Genomic DNA, 21,469 nt, shown 5'->3' with positions numbered 1-21,469 from the left:
AAATCAGCACATGCTCGACAGTCTCTGGCACCCGACAGTGACCACACAGACCGGTCGGGTGTTTGCCTATCCTACTCAGTGACCAATTGAGTCCAGTATAGCCAATCCTCATGCGGGCGAAGGCCCTTTCCTCCCACGCGTTCCTGCCCATAGACCCGCAAGGACCCACACTACCCTGTACGTGATAGAGATGCCGTCCAGTAACACAGTGGCTCCAAAATTCCTGCCAAAGGCCGACCACATGACTCTTGATAACGGGCTTGATTTCAGATTTGCTTAACTCAACCGCCACATCAATTGATGGCCGCCTAAGGGAACGTTTAGCCAGTGCATCAGCCATTTCGTTACCATCCACCCCCACATGCGCAGGGACCCAAAAGAAGGAAACCCTCACATCCTTCCTGGACAGGGAGAGCATCAGACAGAAGATGCCATTCAACACATCCTGTCTGCAATCCGATTTCCCAGATTTAATGCTTTGCAATGCAGAAAGGCTGTCAGAGGCCACCACAATGCCGCAATAAAGCAGATTCCGCCCATTCCAATGCCAACCGTATCGCTATGAGTTCCGACGTGAAAACAGAAAGGCGATCTGTTAACCTCTTCTTGACCGCCAGCCCCAGGTCAGGCACAAAATAAGCAGCGCCAGTACGCCCACTCTCAGGATTCCTAGATCCGTCGGTGTAAATAAACACATCATCTGAGTGCCTATCGATGAGCGCTTGAACGGCAAACTGCGGTGCCCTCCCATCAACAGGAGCCGGGACAAACTTCCACGGCGCTATAGTAGACAAAGCCACTGACGGACTCACAGGCAGATCACCAACCCCCGCAAGCCGCGCCTTCGCATTTCCTATCTGGCTAAAAACCATACTGCCAGCCTCATTCTGTCCCCCATCAACCCTGAGAAAGTCCCTCACCGGGTGAGAGCTCGTATGACCTTGCACATTCACCCAGTAAGCCAACAGAAGTTCTAGCCTCCGGAGCCGTAACGGCAATTCCCCCAACTCAACCTGCAGCGCTGAGACAGGGAAGGTCCTAAAAGCCCTACAGCAGATGCGCAAGGCCTGGGCTTGCTCCACATCAAGCGTCTTTAAGTTAGTCTCAGCCGCAGACATGTAGGCTATACAGCCATAATCAATAGCCGCCCTCATGATGGCCTGATAAATACCCAGGAGCGACCTTCTGCTGGCCCCCCAGTCCTGGCCGTATAGACAACGAAGCAAGTTATTCACCCTTTTGCATTTACCACTGACCTTATCAATGTGCTGACGCCAACTAAGCCTCTCGTCAAAGGTGACCCCCAAGAACCTCACCTCCCTGACCTGTTCGAGCACCTGCCCATGCAGTCGAAGGGAGACGTCCCTATGCCCATTGAAGAAACAGATCACTTGAGACTTCCGTACGGACAGTTTAAACCCCCACTTCAGAGTCCACTGCTCCACCTGCTGTATTGCCCTTTGCAGTTTCGCCTCATAAAACCGGAGATTTCTCCCTCTCACCCATAGAGCGCCATCGTCAGCATAAAGGCTCCTCCCAACAGATCCATCCACGTTGTCAAAGATGTCCTTAATCATAACATTGAACAAGATAGGGCTACACACACTCCCCTGCGGGATCCCATTCTCCACCCCATAGACCCCAGAGTAAGCAGCGCCCACTCTGGTTTGAATACGCCGGCCAGACAGAAAGCTCCGGACCCAGTTAAACAGTTTACCCTTCACACCACACTTCCGCAGCTTAATGAGGAGCCCATCCTTCCAAACCATATTGTACGCCTTCTCCACATCAAAGAGCACCGCAATAACCTTTTCTTTCTGAGCCCTGGCCAGCTGGATATCAGATTCCAAACACAAGACGGAATCCATGGTGTTCCTGCCCCTACGGAAACCACTCTGGTGCGCGGGAAGCAAACCCTGACTCTCCAAGAAGTAATCCAACCGCTCGGTAACCATGCGCGCTCCATCGTTTTCCCGAGCTGCGACGTCAAGGCAATCGGCCTATAACTTGAAGGGTCAGACGCTGGCCTACCCGGCTTCAGAACCGGCACCACCGTAGACTGTTTCCACGCAGATGGAACACAACCTGAATCCCAAACACGGTTGAAAAGACCCAGGACTAGCCCAAGCGTGTCATCAGTCAAATGAGAGAGCATGTCATAGCACATCTCATCTTTACCCGGGGCTGTCTGTTTCGCCTTAGAAAGTGCTCTCCTTAGCTCAAACAAACTAAACGGAAGGTCAAGGTTATCTTGAGTCGAAGGCTGGTGCCCAATCAGCTCAGAATTCTGGGCCAAAGTATTCTCCCTGTAGTGCCTTTCCGCAGGTGAGAGATTGTCAGAGCTGTGCACCGTGTGGTGGCAAAAATCTCTTAAGACAAAGAAGCAAGTTGTCTCGTTTCAAAAGTAAACTGTTTAATCTTGTGGCTGAATCAGAAAGAAACTCGTGTGGACTCGGCCATTCTCATGGAAGGCCGAGTCCACGCGTCTGTCTCTTGCCTGCTTCCCAAAATGTGTATCTCCCAAGTCCTCTCGTCCCACCTCTGTCCCCTTCCTTAAATCACCGATGGTCACATGACCACACACACACAGAAGTTCCCGGTCACTGGTCTCTCAGGTACAAAGGAACCAAGGAGCAAATGGGACATCAAAGACACAGTGGTTTCAGGAAGGAGACAGTACATAACATTTGCATTAATTCAATTCACATGTCTTGCCTTGTGTGAAACATAACGTGGGACTTCCTAGCCACTCCAGGGAGTCCGGACATGTAAATTTCCAGGCCAAAAGGGGTTGTCAGGCTGTTAGAACTAAATCTGATTAGAAATAGAATTGAAAGTTAAAAAGTAAAGGGCCAGATTATATTTTTTCCACAACAGACCTCTCCCGTGATAATTTAGGAAACTCGCTTTCCTAATTAATCACAATCAGAAAGAAAAAATAAAATATCACTACGTCAATACACCATTAATGAGCTGCTGTTTGGAAGAGTAAAAAATTTAAAAAAATTCCAAAGTCTATCTTAAAGTTGTACACAGGCATAGGATTCATGGAGGAAACCAACAAACAAAATAAAATGAAACAATAAACAAAACATAATAAACTTCAGCAGTTGAAAGACAAATGGTCATTGTACAAACAACATAAGATTGTGAGATGAAGTAAACCAATCAAAGTTATGTAGAAACCAGATCACAATATAGAAATATTACAGTATGAAAATAAGTCAAAAAGTAAAAGGATAATAAAAAGATAAGTAAAATGAAAACCAACAACAATGTAATCATGTTCACTGTCAAAAATAAAGGTGACAATAACCAAAAGTAAAAGGATAGAAATAAAAAAAAATCAGGTTTTATGGCCCGTTAGTGTGATGCTGATCGCGCTTTGTAAACATGGGATTACACAGGCGAACAGAATCAGAATGACTACTATAACGATCGCAAAGGCTATGAAACCATAATGTCAAAAGAATCAGGGCAAAAACCAACCCAATAGCGTAAATCGCGATTCTAAAGTTCAATGTTCTGATTTTAGATTCAATCTTCTCATCCAGTAGGGTCCATTTAGAGCTCTGTGTGTCCAAGGTTCCCACCTCACGCGGAGGGTGGGACATGTTTGTGTCTGGAGACATGAATGTGTGTTTGTGTGAGTGTAAATGGGTGCAGATGAAAAGCAGCGCTCAGGCTTGCACTTTTATCTTGTCTTGGGCTTGTCTTTGTGTTGTCCAGGCTGTGGTTTCTGTGGCGAGCTGGGACTCTTTCCCCTCTCAGTCAGATCTGGTGATTCCATGCTGCTGTCGTGTCCAAACCCTCTGTACGTTACGTGCGCCACATTTGCGTCTTTGGCTTTGTTGGCTCTGCTGCTGCTGCTGCTGCTGCTGCTGCTGCTGCTGCTGCTACTGCTACTGCATAGAGTGTCATAATGGCGTGTGTGCCTGTACAGTTCGTTGAGCGTTGGTTGCCCAATGCCGCACACACAAGTTAGTTCAATATTTTGGACAATGTTCTGGCTCGGGTCTTTGAGTTTCGCCCAAACAGTGGACGCCTCGCACGGCGTGTCCAGCGTTTCTTGTATGATCCTCTGCTTCTCCGAACGAAGTGGCTCCAGTGTAGTTTTCTTCAGATGTTTTGATGGGTTGACTGACTGAGAAGGAGGATGAGCCCAGCTGCGCCGACAGGTCCACTCTGTGTAAAGAGAAAAATTCTGCACACAGTAATTTGTTCTTTTTGTTGTTGTGTGTGTTATGTTGTAAGTGGAGGTGCGGATGTTTGTGTGTGTGTTATGTGGACAAGGATTTTCGCTCTCTCTTTTTCACATTATTACAGTTTCCCAAAACTATATTGCATACATTCAATATTTCATCAAATAATTATAAAAAATCCAAAAATCACAAATGTGTTCAATATCTCCTTTTTTTTTTTTAACATCAACTCATTATATCTCAAACTCATTCAAACAGTATCCAGCATCTTTTCTGCAGGGTCTACCACTGGCTACAGTTTTTTTTTTTTCCTTCTTTTTTTTTGGTGGAATTATCACAAACAAAGGATCTTACGAAAAATACATAAACTTCCGTCCTTTTTCGACGGGAACTTAAACACAACAGTTTCGGTTTTAGGGTACACAATGCTTGAAAACAATCTTCCCCCCCTTTTTTTTTTTTTTTTTTTTTTTTTTTTTTAAGAAGAACGGCACGTAGCAGATTTCTAACAGCGCACACAACGGGCTAAAACAAAATTACAAAAAAATCAATAAATAAAAATGTTAGAGTTAAAATTAAGATTCCAATCCAACTCGAATTAGGATTGGCGGCGTAATCTAGCACACAGCTCTAATATTTTGGAGTTACAGTTAGAATTACAGCTTTGTTTAATCACAGTTTCAAACAAAGCGCTAACTCATTCACACAGCTCTAACTCGATCATTATTCGCACACAGCTCTATTTGTTGAAGTTACAGTTAGAATTAGAGCTTTGCTTAATAACAAAGTTTCAAACAAAGCGCTAACTCATTCACACAGCTCTAACTCGATCATTATTCGCACACAGCTCTATTTGTTGAAGTTACAGTTAGAATTAGAGCTTTGCTTAATAACAAAGTTTCAAACAAAGCGCTAACTCATTCACACAGCTCTAACTGAATCATAATATATTTGTTTCTGAGTTACAGTTAGAATTAGAGCTTTGTTTAATCACACAGAGTTTAAAACAAAGCCCTAACTCATCCACACAGCTCTAACCCAAAAATTCGTTTATATACAAAATTTTAAAAAAAAATAAAAAAAAATAAAAATGGAGTTGGACTCCGAAAACACGTTACACGTGTAAAAGTACGTACAATCAGTTGGACTGATTTAAAAAGGAGTTGGACTCCGAAAACAAGTTACCCGTTGTGGCTAGGTGGCTATCTTACAGATTATATTTGCACACAGTTCTTTTATTTTTTTTACAGTTAAACTAAAAGACATGTTCTATTTAGAACATGTCTTTAAGTCATTCACACAGCTCAAACCCAATTGTCTTCATATATATATATCCTAGTCTTACAATTGAAATACAAAAATCAAAACAAAACAACTTACACACAAGGTCCTTTTCACCCAGCGCCGGAGTCCTTTCTCCAGGGCCCCTGTGATGCAGCCCTCACGTCTCAGAAGTGGAGGTACGAGGCTTAGGTGGCAAAATTGCTGAATCACACGGTCCCTGGAAATTGGAATTGCCGGTCGAGGGAGTTTGTCAACAACGCCAAATTGTAGTGGCAAAAATCTCTTGTTAAGACAAAGAAGCAAGTTGTCTCGTTTCAAAAGTAAACTGTTTAATCTTGTGGCTGAATCAGAAAGAAACTCGTGTGGACTCGGCCATTCTCATGGAAGGCCGAGTCCACGCTTCTGTCTCTTGCCTGCTCCCCAAAATGTGTATCTCCCAAGTCCTCTCGTCCCACCTCTGTCCCCTTCCTTAAATCACCGATGGTCACATGACCACACACACACAGAAGTTCCCGGTCACTGGTCTCTCAGGTACAAAGGAACCAAGGAGCAAATCGGACATCAAAGACACAGTGGTTTCAGGAAGGAGACAGTACATAACATTTGCATTAATTCAATTCACATGTCTTGCCTTGTGTGAAACATAACGTGGGACTTCCTAGCCACTCCAGGGAGTCCGGACATGTAAATTTCCAGGCCAAAAGGGGTTGTCAGGCTGTTAGAACTAAATCTGATTAGAAATAGAATTGAAAGTTAAAAAGTAAAGGGCCAGATTATATTTTTTCCACAACAACCGACACAAAGGTGCTTGGCCAATTGTTCAGCTTTGTCAACGTCGCTGACTGCTTCAACACCATTCTGTATTAGGACCGGGGTCCCGTGACAGCGCTCAACTCCATGCATCCGCTTGATCATCCCCCAAACATCCCCGAGACGCGTTTCTCTGCCAATTTTGGAACAATACTGCCTCCAACAGGCACTCTTGGCCGTTCTTACAGTTTTCCGCACAACAGCGCGGGCCCTCTTGTAGTCAATGAGGACACCCTCAGTGTGGGTAACCCTTAGCTGGCGAAACGCCGCATTTCTTGCCCTAATAGCATTACCACATGCTTCATTCCACCACTCTTAGGAATCGTGCCTACCGCTGACTGCGTGATGAGCGAGGTTGTTTTATGGCAGCTGGTATCCAAGTGTTACATTACCGCCAGACTTTATTCTTTGGACTTCATTCTTCAGTTCAAAGCTAGACGTTGTGTCTTGTACGTCTTCAAAGCATGTGTTCCATGTCACACCTCAAAACTGAGGAGAGATGCGTTGTTGTCATTTTAATGGCGGTTGGCAGCCAACTGAAAAGGTGCATTTACCGCCACCTACTGTAGTTGTACCTCTTCAAAGTATGTGTTTTATGCCATTCCGTTAAAATAAAATAAGACACACGCATTTGTTTCGCATATGCTTTATGACGTCACATGAGCGGTCTGCTGAATCTTCGTACAAACCATAAAGAAGAAGAATTATATCAATAAAGGTCCATTAACGCCCATTGGGATGTTTGGCATGCGCTCCAGGGTCCCTGGGCAACCTGGTGAAGACGAAGAAGAAGAAGAGTCGGTCCTGCGCTGTGGGCGGTCTGGAGAAACAGGAGATGGCGGAGGAGAAAGGATCGATGGTTGGTGGCATTCTGGACGGCGAGGAGGAGCAGCCTTTTCTGGCTGCTGGTGCCCAGAAACGTTAAAAGTCCCTTAGCTCGTCCGAGGGTTCTGGAAGTGAGAAGCAGGAAGAAGCTGCTGATATCGGGGATGAGAGCAAAGTGTGTAAGGTGATCATGAAGCTTGCACAGAATAACGCGTCCTTTAAGGAGTGGAATCCGTTGACATTGACAACGAGTCTATATAAGTGTGATAAAATGTAAATATATGATTATATTTGTGTGTTAAAAGTTATCTGCATCATTAGCCTGGGGGGAGGGAAAGGCATGTATTTCTAATAACATGTGTGAAGATGCTGTAGAAGCAGCCGTGAGGAATGTTCCTCCCAAAGTAAAACTCGTAAAAGACAAGTGCCTTGATGTGAAGCTGACCAATGAGAAATGTGACCCGCCTCCTTTTTATGTGTGATTTTAATAAAATGACTTGTAAGAGGGAGGAACGCTGAGAGTGATTTTGGAAAGTCGTTCAGGTTGCTTACAACATCTTGACTCGGCTAAGCCTTCCTCTCCCTTGCAAGCCACACAAAAGACTGACGTTTCTGTGCCGTTTAATATTCTAAGTTGAATTATGTTCTCTGACTGTTAAGTAATAGCATTGATTCATGTGTAATTTCTTGACATTTTAGTGGTCCTTCGAGCCGGATGACAAGCTGTTCTTCGTGGAGAGTGAACTGCAAATCGTTGAAGTCTGTGCACAGCTAAAGGAAGTCCACTTTTCCCGTGGCCGCCCATTGCACCTCAGTCTCCGCGAGGAGAGCGCGTCGTTTCGAAGCAGCAGGAGAACACAGACGACAAAGAGGTCAGAAAAATTTTGTGTGTGAAAAAGAGTTAGCCATAAAACGTTTTATGCATTAGTTTGATATTTACTGGAAAAATATTGTAGACTTATGGACGAGATAAGTTTCTCACATAAAGCAAGGCAGTTAGGTATTACTGAGGAAATACCCAGTTTCATATTACTGAGGAAATACGCAGTTTAGGTATTACTGAGGAAATACCCAGTTTAGGTATTACTGAGGAAATACCCAGTTTCATATTACTGAGGAAATACGCAGTTTAGGTATTACTGAGGAAATACCCAGTTTAGGTATTACTGAGGAAATACCCAGTTTAATATTACTGAGGAAATATGTGTGAATGTAAGCGCTGTGCACGAGCGAAGTAAGTAAGAGAGAAGTGTGAATGTGTGAATGAGGATTAATAAGTGATTAACTAACAAGTGTGAATCACAATTAATCATACAAGGGTCACAAGGCGTTATTCTGAGAGATCTAAAATTTGCAGTCACGGGTGAATCTTAAACACCACGTTTATGTCCGGAGAAATCTAATAAGGAATTTCTCTAGAAGCTTGACATTAACCGTGACTGTAAAGCAAGTAGCATTTCTCTCAGACGACCGAGACCAAATAATGATGGAGCCAGAATTGTCACCCCAAACTGTAAGACCAAAAGACAAAAGTAAAGTCAAAAGAGAGGATCTGACAGATGCTGAATGGATGCGCAAGTATAATCCAGAAACTGTAAAAATTCTCCAAAAATGGAGGAAGAAATACGGGTTTAATGGGACTTTAGGAGTAGAAGCGACAGAAAGATTAATGGGAGGGTTGATAACTCATGATGGCATGAAGGGAAGAACTAAACAAAACCCAGGAAAACAGATAATAGCCGCTCAGGCCTGGTTAAAAGAATCCAGATCACGAGCAGAAAGAAAGGAAATACTGGAAAAAAGAACCGGTATTTTTGCAGTTGCTAGAAAAGAAGATAATACTGGGGAAAATTGGCCGCAGCGACGACCCCCACTGCTGGTGCCGGGGGAGGAGGCGGGACCAGGACCAGGGGAAATCCAGGAAGCAGTAGAGGCACATTCACATGACGAAGAGAGTGTGTCAACTTTTAGACAACGGAAAAGAGCTCAAAATTGGGAAGCAAAATTACCGGTAGAACAAAGTCCTCCTCCATATAATACTTACCCAAAGCCAGTATCAAAATTGTATCCAGCACTACCTACGTTAAGTGTTCCCGTAGATTATGCCCCAGAGGGAGCAAAATTAGTGCAGGCTGATCCATTTAAGGAAGGATCGAGCAGAGTGTTGCGGGATCGTGAAAGTTTAAAGAAACCTCAAAGATACTGTGAGGAATATTCAACAGCAGAGGCATATCCAGCAATTGAAGTCCCAGACGGGGCGGGAGGGACGACATACGTGTACAGGACATGGACTTTAGGTGACGTTAAGGCCGCTCTAGAAGGAGTAACGAAACGAAATGTACACATTGATAGATGTCTTAATGAATTATCACTCCTGATAACACAGTACAGACTAAATGAGGCAGAAATACAACAGGTCCTAATGCAACTTCTGGGCCTTCATTGGATACAATTAAAGGGGAATTGGGATCCGTTTAATGCAGGAGTAGCTAGACCATATAATGATGTACCGGGGGATGGGGCTACGACAATGGCCAGAGTGCAAGAAGGAGCAGGAGGGGGAGTTTGGGGCAGGGCAAGGGCACATTTTACGAGGCCGGCGGATTACCTGAAGATAGCGCAAACTAAACAGGGGGATGGAGAAACAGTTCAAGAGTTTAGAAGCAGGATTACGGGGATATTTAAAGATAACAGTGGAATCCCAGAAGACGCAGCTGCTGATAGCGTTTATCAGCAGCAGTTGAAAAGAGCAGTAATGGACGGACTTAAGCCCCAAATCCAATGGTGGCTGAAGAAAAATGATGTACATATGGCAACAGGAACACTCGAACAGTTCACAGAACAAGCAGTGCATGCAGAATCAGTGGAAAAAGAAAAACAGAAAAAAAGTAAATTAACAGAGGCGTATGTTATGGTGCCATTAGAAGAATGCGTCCAGACAAGCGTAGGAAAGAGGGGAGCAAGGGGAAAAACAGGTTACAGAGGGGGCTATAGAGATAAGAAAAGAGAGGAACAAAGAGAGGAGGATTGGAAATTGGGAAAGTGTTTTCTCTGTCACAAAACTGGACATGTGGCGAATAAATGCCACAAAAAGAGGGACAGGAGAAGAACTGAGGAGGATAGTGAAGAAGAGGAAGAGGCATGACTAGATAGGAAAAGTGAGTGCAGGACAAAGGAGGGTGGCTTGGACAAGAAACAGACAAAGAATGAGGGGGACGAAGAGACAGAAATGTTTTTAAATTTAGAATATGTCAACTATAAACACAGGCCTGAAGTGACGATATGGGTAAATGGGAAATTACTGATATTCTTAGTCGACACAGGAGCAGAACGGACAGTGTTGCGAGACGTAGGTGTGACTGCACCAGGGGAGGCTGTAGTAAAGATGATATCAGCAAATGGACAAACAAAAAGAAATCCACTGAGTGTACCTACTAAATTTAGGTGGGAAGAAACAGGGGAAGAAATTTTAGCAACAGCTGTGATGGATTCAAAGTGTCCGCATAATCTTTTAGGAAGAGACCTAACAACAGCACTAGAAATGGCAATAGTGCCTCTGACAGACGGGACAATGACCGTTATAAAACACCCGTTACATGAACCCATCAGCGGAGCATATGTCACAGAAGGGACAGGATTGCCATACTATTCATGGACACTAGATTTACCTACAGGTGACCCAGGAGAAATAGTAACCACACTGTTGACATTGGCAAAAGAAAACACAACCAGCCCCCGTGACATTAGAAAGCGAGATCAGTTACAAATGACGTTGCGTTACAAAGCCACACCAGGACCAGACATGACTTACGACGAAGCTGTGAATAAACTAGGTCCGCAGATTATTACAATAACTAATCTGTATTATCATGAGGGAACCTCGTATTGCGATGTAGACGTGAGTGAAAACGTAACATTGCTAATGTCCTCCCAGGAAAAACGGCATCTGCCATTAACTAAAGCAAACAATGCCAGGTGGGAGGATATGGGACAGATAGTCAAAGATAACAGACGAGCTAATGACTGGGAAAACACAGGAGAAGGGAGAAAGCAGATTAGCAAGAGGACAGGATGGACAAGATGTCCGTTATCTTTACGTATCACAGTGACAATTTCAGCAACACCACCTCAGGGGGGGTTGACGTGATGGGTAATAGGAAAAGTTAAAATTAACAGGAAAAGAATTTGACATTCTAAAGTAAATACCTGAAGGATTGTTGAGATTCAATCAAGAATTGAATAGATTTAAATTAGACAATATCATCTAAATTTAGACGTTATAGAAGTTATGAAAACCAGTGATAATAGGACTTCAACATTATAGAACTCAGGACGGAGGCAAGAGATGGTTAGACTGATAAAATGATGTGCCTTATGTACAAGGGGAAGGTTTAGGATCATTTCGATAGTTATACACATATAGACTTGCTAGAACAAACTAATACACAATGTTTGTAAAGCACCACATGAGCAGGTGTGAGAGATCGAGTTTGAAACTCACCTGAAGCACATATAAAAGATTAGAACATATTACATTAGATGGGTGACTTTATTCAGGCCACACAAACAGAGGATATGTGAAATTTGATGTTAATACTCTAAGTTGTGAACTGACCCTTATGGCCAGCTCAACGGGGGAATTATTGAGATAATTATTATTGTTTGATGTATTTTGAATTACACCCACATACATACATACATACGCGCGCACACGTGGACACCAGAAATGTAGTAGTTTGAAACTTTTAGAGTTTGAAACTTTTAGAGTTTGAAACATTCAGAGATTGAAACATTTAGAGTTTGAAACATTTGGAGTTTGAAACAAATGGTGGTAAAACAGATTTACAAGTTACAGATCGCAGAGGCAGTGTCGGATTACAGACACACAGGGTGGGGGCCCAGCGCCGTGTAAGGGGGGGCTCAGCCAGGGATGTGACCACTGAACTGTGAAAGGTCAAGAGGTGACATTGCGGAGTTGGAGTGACAGACGCAATTCCATCTCTTCCTTGATTACATCCTGGATTAGTGAACGTTGTAAACTAACTGGATTATTTAATTTTGTTTAAATGTAGTAGTTTGACAAATGGGCAAGGCCATTTATCAAAAGGGGGGATGTATGTGTAAACAAATGTTCCGAATGAATAATTACTAAAAAAAAAATATTGTAAAACAAGAAAACTGTTTGAAATACACTGAACTGTCGAAAAGACTTTGTTTATCACCGCAGCAGAACGTGTTGGAGATGTGGTGTTTACAGAAACGAGCCAGGTGGACGAGCAAGGTGGACGGAGCCACAAGCGTGTCGTCCTGACCATTGGAGGGACGAGAACATGGGTGCTCTCATGGGAAAGTGAGAGAAATGTCTGGACAACACAGCGGCGGACAACACAGCGGCGGACAACACAGCGGCAGATCCATAAGATCTACAAGACGCAGGACTTCGGTGTATTCTTCATTTTTGTATGAACACAGAGGCCACAGCGCGTAAAGTGCTACACTCTGCTACAATGAACGGGAGCCAGAGACAGCAAAAAGACGTACGTGTTATCATCATCGCAGCGACGGCGGTAATATGGGTGCTGACACTTGTATTATGCATCGGACAGTCGGGACCACGTGAGAGAACAAACAGCAAGCCAAAGGTACTCTGGGCACCCAACCCATGTTCTAATAGATCAGCATCCACTTGGATGCCACAATTGTGTATACCTGTGAATGAAACATACATTTTTGAAATTCCAATATGCAGATCTGAAATACAGGGGGAAGAAAATAAGTGATCAAATTGATGTAGAAGAGTATGAAATGTATATGATGGTGGGGCAGCAAGATAGTAGCTGGGAAAACACAATGGCATATTCAGGAAAATCATGGGAGCCATACGCTACTACAGCCGCCGCACAAAGATGGAAAGGTAAAATAGAAATGGCTCAGACTAGCGGTAATGTGTTAATAACGGTAAATCTACACAATCATCAAAATAAGACAGAATGTGAAGTATTCAGACTGTATTGGTGGGTTCCAGGACCAGCTCTGGATCCATTCTGTCATATTCTTGTATGTGTTGTAGCGATCTCAAGCAATCAGGCCCAGGCTCAGACACTAGACACAGTAGGAAGGGCAATGCGGGGATCCATAATAGTTACCAATAAAAAGCAATTAACGCCAGACACCTTTCTATACATGGCAACGGGTGCACAAATTGCAACAAATATGTGGATACAAGAAGCATTAGCAGTGGCAAGACCTCTGCGAAAGGATTGCATAATATGCATGACAGCACGACCACAGTTATTATTAGTAGATGCGATAATAGTAAACACGACATGCGTCCAACACCTAGCCAACAGAACCATGAATAATAAACTATGTGCCAATTATGACAGAGCATTTCCAAAATTGACAAATAATATGCAACCGCCATTGTTTACATTACCTAAAAGCGCCTTTTTTGTCTGCTACAACATAACTACATGCTAAGTTAATGAAATATGCCTTAAGATGGGAAATGTACCAGTTCATATGTGTAACCTAACTGTGGTGATAGCGGAAGGAGGTCTCTTGGATACCCAACGCCAGGATGTATGGTGGTGGTGTGGGGACACTGTGCTGAGAGGACACTTGGAAGCAAAGGGAGTAGGACTCTGTGCCTATGTATCGCTCTTGTGGCCAGCCGCGGTCATAACAAGCATCACCCAGAACCATACTGAAAGGTCAAGGCGAGACGTTAGTGGACAATCTGGTATGCTCCCAGTAGCACCTGATACTACGTATATAGATCCTATTGGGGTACCCAGAGGAGTCCCTGATGAGTATAAGCTGGCTGACCAAATAGCAGCAGGGTTTGAGGGCCTTCCGCTTGTCTCTGCGATATTTCCCATCACGCCGCACAAAAATGTGGACAGAATTAATTATCTGTCTTTCCAATTACAAAGGTTGACTAATCTGACTCACAATTTAGGACTTGCTCTCGGGTCACAGTTGCATCACACCGCTTTAATGGCGTGGCAAACTCGAATGGCAGTAGACATGTTATTAGCTGAAAAGAAAGGAGTTTGTTCGATTTTCAAAGGTCAATGTTGTACATTCATTCCTAATACAGCCGCGGACGGCTCAGTCACAAACACTCTGTCACAATTGAGAACTATGTCTAGAAAAATGAAAGAACACACTGGAATAGACAATAAAATCTCAGAATGGTTAGAAAGCTGGTTCGGCAGGTGGACTGGTATCGTGGTTCCGGTACTGACCTCACTGTTGGTAATAATTGCCTGTTTTGTGTTTTGTGGATGTTGTTGCATACCAATGTGTAGACACACTATAGAACGTACAGTGGAAGAAGCAATCACAAGCCGAGGGCATCATAGTTATGCCTTAGTAGCTATAGAAGAAGATGAAACTGACAAGTTTTAATGTGCATGACCCTTTGAGTGTAAAATGTATTATGTTCACACCAATATGAAAAACATGTTGAAAACTGAAAAGAGTGATGTGTTCGGATATGAGAAAGTGGGCTAATGCTTTGATAAACAGGAGGGAAATGTGATAAAATGTAAATATATGATTATATTTGTGTGTTAAAAGTTATCTGCATCATTAGCCTGGGGGGAGGGAAAGGCATGTATTTCTAATAACATGTGTGAAGATGTTGTAGAAGCAGCCGTGAGGAATGTTCCTCCCATCCTGGGGACCAGATGGGTAGAACATTCACCAAGGTTTTTATCTCTAAAGATAATACCAAAGAGTTGTAAAAGACAAGTGCCTTGATGTGAAGCTGACCAATGAGAAATGTGACCCGCCTCCTTTTTATGTGTGATTTTAATAAAAATGACTTGTAAGAGGAGGATGCCAACCGCCATAAAACAACAACAACAACAACAACAACAACCACAACCGATTCTTGCCTGAAACGCCATCTCATGACCTCTTGGGCTTTGTCAAAGCACTGGAAGTCAAGGCACTGCAACAACAACAACTTGGCTGTTGCCGCCATTACACATCAACGACGGGTGGGCCTCTGCCAATAACAACATCGCTGACGGTGGATTATTGAGCGTTGTTTGGATATTACGGCAACATAGAGGAACGCCTCGGTCCGTATGACGGGGAAGAGGAAGAGGAAGCGTGACCTGGTCGGTGACGATATGAACAGCGGGGAGGACTCCCCTGGAGCCACTGATCCTGTGCAGCGTAGGGCGTCTTCTTGCTCGTCTATGGAGGGCTCTCTCAGAGGAGCAGGGCGGGGGGGTTGCAGATATCGGGGATGTGAGTTCAGAGTGTAAGGTGTTCATAAAGCTCGCGCAGGATAATGCGTCCTTTAAGGGGTGGGATCCGATGGCGTTGACAAGGAGCCTGACTGTAGCTGTGGGAGTGGTCAAGCATGCGAGTGTCCTTAGGGATGGCTCGCTGCTGGTCGTGTGCAAGGACGTGGCTCAGCAAAGGAAGGCGATTGAAGCTAAGTGTCTGGGGGGGAAGGACATTCTTGTGTCTGATGCTGTAAGAGGCACGGTCAGGGGAGTTATCGTAGGCGTCCCTACGACGACATCTGTGGATGACATAAAGGAGAATTTGACTGGAGCTAAGGTGGTGGATGCTAGGCGGTTGAAGATGACCCGGGATGGGGTAAGGTGTGACAGCCTGTCGATAATGATTAGATTTGAAGGTGGGGTCCTGCCTCGTGTGGTGTGCGTTGGGTACATGCACTATGGCGTACGCCCATATGTTCTGCCGCCCCTGCGTTGCTTCAAGTGCCAGCGCTTTGGGCATATTGCAGCGGTCTGTAGAGGGAAGCAGAAGTGTGGTAAATGTGCAGGAGACCACGAGTATGGGAAGTGTGACGACGGAGCAAAACTCAAGTGCTGTAACTGTGGGGGAGAGCATAGCTCTGCCTACGGGGGATGCGTGTTCAGCAAGAGGGCTGCTGAGGTGCAAAAAGTTAGAGCCTCTCAAGGCATATCCTACGCGGATGCTGTCAAGAAGGTGTCTGGTAGTCAGGTGAAGGTGGATGCAGTGGGGGCTGCCAGTGCTGCTGGTGTCCTAGGCGACAGGGGAGGGGGCAGCGTTGCCCGCGGCCAGGGGGAGGTCCCCACTGGGATGCCTGTGAGTGTGGCTTCCACGGGCAGAGGCCCTGTGGGTGCGGAGGATGTACTGGTTGTGAAGAGGAAAGATTTCTTCCTCTTTATGGTGGAAGTGATTAACTGTACTGGTCAAACCAAGAAGAGATCCGAAAAGACTAAGATCATCGCTAAGGCTGCAGGGAAGTACTTTGGAGCTGGGGGTCCCGAGTGGACGGAGATAGAGGATGCGCTGCGGGAAGGCACCCTGCCCCATTCTGGCAGTGGGAGTGGGGGGGCTCCCGATGCGCCGTCAGGTTCCGGGGGCTCATAATGGCGGTGGTTGTCTTGCAATGGAATGCGCGTAGTCTTCTTGCTAATGGCCAGGAATTTAAGCAGTTTGTCTCTACCTTGTTGAACAAGCCTCACGTTATGTGCGTGCAGGAGACTTGGTTACAACCTAGGTGGGGTTTTGGGATACAAGGGTGTGTGTGTTAGGAATGATAGGGAGCAGGGTAGAGGCGGAGGTGTGGCTGTGTTTGTCCGAGATGACCTAAATTACGTTGTTGTCAGTGTGAGTAAAGCGCCGGAGGCTCTGGCGGTGAGGGTCTGGCTGGGTGGTGAAGCTGTTACTGTGGTTAACCTTTATAATCCGTGTGGTGAGTTAACGTTAGAGTCCTTACATAGTATCGGTAAGGTTGTTCGGGGAAAGGCCGTGTGGTGTGGGGATTTTAATGCGCATAGCGCTTTGTGGGGCGGTAGTGGTACCGATAGGTATGGGCAGGTGGTAGAGGGTTTTATCAATCAAAGGGAGTTGGTTTGTCTGAATGATGGGAGTGGGACCCGCTATGATATGGGGACCGGTACGGAAAGTGCAATAGATCTTACGCTTGTGTCCAAGGAGTTAGCTGGTGTTTGTAGTTGGGAGGTTCTTGGTAATCTTTCTTTTGGTAGCGATCACTATCTAGTCCGCACCGAGATTGGCTTTGGGAGCTGTGTGGTCAGGGGGACGAGGATCCAGAGGTGGCAGTTGGCAAGGGCGAACTGGGGGGCTTTCCTGAGGAAAGCTGATGATGGTTCTAGGGTTCTGCAGGAAGGAGGATTGACTCAGGTGGATGATCTCAATAGTGCAATTGTCTCGCTCATCACGCAGTCAGCGGTAGGCACGATTCCTAAGAGTGGTGGTAGTGGACATAGGAAGCGGGTGCCGTGGTGGAATGAAGCATGTGGTCATGCTGTTAGGGCGAGAAATGCGGCGTTTCGCCGGCTAAGGGTTACCCACACTGAGGGTGCCCTCATTTACTACAAGAGGGCCCGCGCTGTTGTGCGGAAAACTGTAAGAACGGCCAAGAGTGCCTATTGGAGGCGGTATTGTTCCAAAATTGGGAGAGAAACGAGTCTCGGGGATGTTTGGGGGATGATTAAGCGGATGCATGGGGTTGAGCGCCGTCATGGGACCCCGGTCCTAATACTGAATGGTGTTGAAGCAGTCAGCGACGTTGACAAAGCTGAACTGTTGGCCAGCACCTTTGTGTCGGTGCACAGCTCTGACAATCTCTCACCTGCGGAAAGGCACTACAGGGAGAGTACTCTGGCCCAGAATTCTGAGCTGATTGGGCACCAGCCTTCGACTCAAGATGACCTTGACCTTCCGTTTAGTTTGTTTGAGCTAAGGAGAGCACTTTCTAAGGCGAAACAGACAGCCCCGGGTAAAGATGAGGTGTGCTATGACATGCTCTCTCATTTGACTGATGACACGCTTGGGCTAGTCCTGGGTCTTTTCAACCGTGTTTGGGATTCAGGCTGTGTTCCATCTGCGTGGAAACAGTCTACGGTGGTGCCGGTTCTGAAGCCTGTTATGACCCCGAAGAGAGGTTTAACATATTTAAACGGACACGGAGACGAAGTCAAGTTTCAACATGTTTATTAGGTTTTTCACCAAAATAAATGCTAACTCCCGAACCCCCGTGCCCTAAAAATCACCCCAAAGTTATAAAAAAGAAAGATGGACCTGGTGGGCCAGCCAAACAGAAATAAAATAGGAGCGACACCGGGCCAACCCCGTATAGGGCCGTCGAAGCCGGTGCCGACACCTCTAACTAGAGCACAAAAATAAGGACACACCAAAACCCCCTATCTAGCCCCAAACAAAAGCGAAAATGGGACTACCGGTCCCACCAGGCCAAACAAAACAGGCTATTGCTATAGCTAGTGAGAGCCAGCTGGGAGCAGGAGAGCCGAGTGCGTCTACGAAGTGGGACACATAGCGGGATGGGCGGAGCCGAGCTGAGAGAGAGCGAGATGAGCCCATCCGGTCTCCATTTAAAGGCTCCAGGGCGCGCACCCGCGACCGGGAGCCAATCTAATGAAAAAAACTAAACAGATCATTAGACAAAAACTGAACAGACAAAATATTATTATAACAAATAGGGAGGAAAAGTGCCCAAACCTAACAGCCGGGTAGGCCAGCGTCTGACCCTTCAAGTTATAGGCCGATTGCCTTGACGTCGCAGCTCGGGAAAACGATGGAGCGCGCATGGTTACCGAGCGGTTGGATTACTTCTTGGAGAGTCAGGGTTTGCTTCCCGCGCACCAGAGTGGTTTCCGTAGGGGCAGGAACACCATGGATTCCGTGTTGTGTTTGGAATCTGATATCCAGCTGGCCAGGGCTCAGAAAGAAAAGGTTATTGCGGTGCTCTTTGATGTGGAGAAGGCGTACAATATGGTTTGGAAGGATGGGCTCCTCATTAAGCTGCGGAAGTGTGGTGTGAAGGGTAAACTGTTTAACTGGGTCCGGAGCTTTCTGTCTGGCTGGCGTATTCAAACCAGAGTGGGCGCTGCTTACTCTGGGGTCTATGAGGTAGAGAATGGGATCCCGCAGGGGAGTGTGTGCAACCCTATCCTGTTCAATGTTATGCTTAAGGACATCTTTGACAACGTGGATGGATCTGTTGGGAGGAGCCTTTATGCTGACGATGGCGCTCTATGGGTGAGAGGGAGAAATCTCCGGTTTTATGAGGCGAAACTGCAAAGGGCAATACAGCAGGTGGAGCAGTGGACTCTGAAGTGGGGGTTTAAACTGTCCGTACGGAAGTCTCAAGTGATCTGTTTCTTCAATGGGCATAGGGACGTCTCCCTTCGACTGCATGGGCAGGTGCTCGAACAGGTCAGGGAGGTGAGGTTCTTGGGGGTCACCTTTGACGAGAGGCTTAGTTGGCGTCAGCACATTGATAAGGTCAGTGGTAAATGCAAAAGGGTGAATAACTTGCTTCGTTGTCTATACGGCCAGGACTGGGGGGCCAGCAGAAGGTCGCTCCTGGGTATTTATCAGGCCATCATGAGGGCGGCTATTGATTATGGCTGTATAGCCTACATGTCTGCGGCTGAGACTAACTTAAAGACGCTTGATGTGGAGCAAGCCCAGGCCTTGCGCATCTGCTGTAGGGCTTTTAGGACCTTCCCTGTCTCAGCGCTGCAGGTTGAGTTGGGGGAATTGCCGTTACGGCTCCGGAGGCTAGAACTTCTGTTGGCTTACTGGGTGAATGTGCAAGGTCATACGAGCTCTCACCCGGTGAGGGACTTTCTCAGGGTTGATGGGGGACAGAATGAGGCTGGCAGTATGGTTTTTAGCCAGATAGGAAATGCGAAGGCGCGGCTTGCGGGGGTTGGTGATCTGCCTGTGAGTCCGTCAGTGGCTTTGTCTACTATAGCGCCGTGGAAGTTTGTCCCGGCTCCTGTTGATGTTAGCTTGCATGGCAAGCTTAGAGGAGTTGCTGGGAGGGCACCGCAGTTTGCCGTTCAAGCGCTCATCGATAGGCACTCAGATGATGTGTTTATTTACACCGACGGATCTAGGAATCCTGAGAGTGGGCGTACTGGCGCTGCTTATTTTGTGCCTGACCTGGGGCTGGCGGTCAAGAAGAGGTTAACAGATCGCCTTTCTGTTTTCACGTCGGAACTCATAGCGATACGGTTGGCATTGGAATGGGCGGAATCTGCTTTATTGCGGCATTGTGGTGGCCTCTGACAGCCTTTCTGCATTGCAAAGCATTAAATCTGGGAAATCGGATTGCAGACAGGATGTGTTGAATGGCATCTTCTGTCTGATGCTCTCCCTGTCCAGGAAGGATGTGAGGGTTTTCTTCATTTGGGTTCCTGCGCATGTGGGGGTGGATGGTGATGAAATGGCTGATACACTGGCTAAAAGTTCCCTTAGGCGGCCATCAATTGATGTGGCGGTTGAGTTAAGCAAATCTGAAATCAACGGCATCTCTATCACATACAGGGTAGTGTGGGTCCTTGCGGGTCTATGGGCAGGAACGCGTGGGAGGAAAGGGTCTTCGCCCGCATGAGGATTGGCCATACTGGACTCAATTGGTCACTGAGTAGGATAGGCAAACACCCGACCGGTCTGTGTGGTCACTGTCGGGTGCCAGAGACTGTCGAGCATGTGCTGATTCGCTGTGAGGCTTATGATAGAGAAAGGGCCGGGTCGGCCTTGTGGTTTCGGAATAATGAGCGGGAGTTCAATCTGCGGAACGTTCTGGCGATCCAGTCACAGGGTTTGTGTCAGGCTGTGGTTGCTTACTTATGTAGCACAGGGCTGGATAAACGTTTATAGAGTTGGGGGGTGTTGGAGACTGAGCCGAGGATGAGGAGCAAGAGGATGTTCTAACGCGCTTTGACTTCATGGGCCTAGAAACGCCAAAGTTGTTGTTGTTGTTGTTGTTGTTGTTGTTGTTTTATGGCGGTTGGCATCCGAGTGTTGCATTACCGCCAGACTTTATTCCTCAGACGTTTCGTAGTCCTCAGACTCTGTCGTAGTCCGTAAAAGTACTCCTCCCATTGCTTTGGTGTTACAAAGCCCATGAGGTCATGATATGTCTTTGTGACTAGAATAGTTGTTGTGTCAGAGACCAACCGGCTTTATTCCAGGGAGACTCTTCTTCATCTTCCTCTCCCTCTTTGACGTTCGGTGCTTTGGAAGTACAAAGCCCATGAGGTCATGGGACGTCTTTGTTGTTGTTGTTGTTGTTGTTGTTGTTGTTGTTGTTGTTGTTGTTGTTTTATGGCGGTTGGCATCCAAGTGTTGCATTACCGCCAGACTTTATTCCTCAGACTTTGTCGTAGTCCTCAGACTCTGTCGTAGTCCGTAAAAGTACTCCTTCCATTGCTTTGGTGTTACAAAGCCCATGAGGTCATGATATGTCTTTGTGACTAGAACAGTTGTTGTTGTTTCAGAGACCAATCGGCTTTATTCCAGGGAGACTCTTCTTCATCTTCCTCTCCTTCTTT

The sequence above is a fragment of the Eucyclogobius newberryi genome, unplaced genomic scaffold, assembly GCF_026437365.1.
Source record: "Eucyclogobius newberryi isolate DKJ021-1_F unplaced genomic scaffold, fEucNew1.0.hap1 SCAF_5, whole genome shotgun sequence".
Classification (NCBI taxonomy): Eukaryota; Metazoa; Chordata; class Actinopteri; order Gobiiformes; family Gobiidae; genus Eucyclogobius; species Eucyclogobius newberryi.
This window is presented reverse-complemented; position numbering follows the sequence as displayed.